This window comes from Schistocerca serialis, chromosome 3, assembly GCF_023864345.2.
Source record: "Schistocerca serialis cubense isolate TAMUIC-IGC-003099 chromosome 3, iqSchSeri2.2, whole genome shotgun sequence".
NCBI classification, from domain to species: domain Eukaryota; kingdom Metazoa; phylum Arthropoda; class Insecta; order Orthoptera; family Acrididae; genus Schistocerca; species Schistocerca serialis.
In genome coordinates, this window is record NC_064640.1 from 908680033 (window position 1) to 908682142 (window position 2110).

Sequence of the window (2110 nt, forward strand, 5' to 3'; positions counted from 1 at the left end):
CCGAATGCGAAAATATTTTGTTGATCCCAACCTCCATAGGTAGGAATGATCATCAAAATAAAATAAGAGAAATCAGAGCTCGAACAGAAAGGTTTAGGTGTTCGTTTTTCCCGCGCGCTGTTCGGGAGTGGAATGGTAGAGAGATAGTATGATTGTGGTTCGACGAACCCTCTGCCAAGCACTTAAATGTGAATTGCAGAGTAGTCATGTAGATGTAGATATGGATCAACGGGGACAAGTGAAAATGCGTGCCCCGACCGGGACTCGAACGCGGCATCTCCTGCTTACATGGCAGACGCTCTATCCCTCTGAGCCACTCAGGGCACAGATGATAGTGCGACTGCAGGGCCTATCTCGCACACGCTTCCCGCAAGACCCACATTTTCACATTGTATGTCCACACACTATATTCGTAGTGTCCCACCCCAACACACTCATTACTCATGGAAGATATTCTTCGAAGTCCCGTAAGAGTTCGGCGAGTAAGTGTGCATCCGCACTGAAGAAGAAGGTCATGGCCGGTATCCCCAGAACTATATATTTACATGGATATGGTGTCTGTTCTTTCGGACATGTCTTCCACGAGTAATGAGTGTGTTGGGTTGGGACACTACGAATGTAGTGTGTGGACATACAAGGTGAGAATGTGAGTCTCGCGGGAGACGTGCGCGAGATAGTCCCTGCAGTCGCACAGTTATCTGTGCCCTCGGTGGCTCAGATGGGTAGAGCGTCTGCCATGTAAGCAGGAGAACCCGGGTTCGAGTCCCGGTGGGGGCACACATTTTCACCTGTCCACGTTGATCTATATGAACACCAGTGAGCAGCTGACGGTATTAATATAATTCTAATTTCGTAAACGAAACTTGGTAGGCGTGTTTCTACACCTGAAAGATGATGTCTGTTCAAATTTCGTATCGTTCGCGTAAGAGTTGTGCTAGTAGCACCGCTATGAACGATGTAAAATAGGTTACATGTTGTGACGGTTTTGACCGTTAGTTAATTTTGAGACTGGATGTGGTGAGTTGGTGTTAGTCAAGAATGCCTTTAAGGTTAAAAAGACGCCATTATTAACACCTCATTGAGTTTGAACGAGATCGTAATAGGATTACGAGAAGCTGGAAGTTCCCTCTACGATAAGGCACAAAGACTTAGCATGAATGTAATTACTGTACATAGCTGGTGACAGTGGTGGTCTAGAGACTGTACGGTCGCAAGAAGACAGCGCTCCGGACGGCCACGAGGCATTACCGGGAGGGAAGACTATCGTGTTCGGCGTATGGTTCTGTACCGTCGTACTGCATCTGCAGTAGCAATATGAGCAAGCTGGTTCTGTCTCAGTGTCAGTGATGGCTGTGTGTTGGTTAGGTGTCCGGCTGAGGGCCTGAAATTAATATGTCTCCGTGATAGACACAGCATGTTGTTCTCAATTGAGAGACGTCTACAGACCTCTGGCGTGCCACAGGGGAGTGTTATGCGGCCATTGCTTTTCACAATATGTATAAATGATCCAGTAGATAGTGTCGGAAGTTCCATGCGGCTTTTCGCGGATGATGCTGTAGTATACTAAGAAGTTACAGCATTAGAAAATTACAGAGAAATGCAGGAAGATCTGCAGCGGATAGGCATTTGGTGCAGGGAGTGGCAACTGACCCTTAACACAGATAAATGTAATGTATTGCGAATACATAGAAAGAAGGATCCTTTATTGTATGATTACATGATAGCGGAACGAACACTGGTAGCAGTTACTTCTGTAAAATATCTGGGAGTATGCTTACGGAACGATTTGAAGTGGAATGATCACATAAAATTAATTGATGGTAAGGCGGGTGGCAGGTTGAGATTCATTGGGATAGTCCTTAGAAAGTGTAGTCCAACAACAAAGGATGTGGCTTACAAAACACTCGTTCGACCTATACTTGAGTATTGCTCATCAGTGTGGGATCCGTACCAGGTCGGGTTGACAAAGGAGATAGAGAATATCCAAAGAAGAGCGGCGAGTTTCGTCACAGGGTTATTTGGTAAGCGTGATAGCGTTACGGTGATGTTTAGCAAACTCAAGTGGCAGACTCTGCAAGAGAGGCGCTCTGCATCGCGGTGTAGCTTGCTG

General features: G+C 46.3%; 1 non-coding gene across 1 annotated transcript; it reads left to right on the forward strand.

Annotated features, from left to right (window-relative positions):
- Positions 1-702: 702 nt before the first annotated feature.
- Trnat-ugu (transfer RNA threonine (anticodon UGU)) lies at positions 703-777 on the forward strand. Its single transcript has one exon. It is a non-coding gene; the product is annotated as a tRNA-Thr (tRNA).
- The last annotated feature ends 1333 nt before the right edge of the window (positions 778-2110 follow it).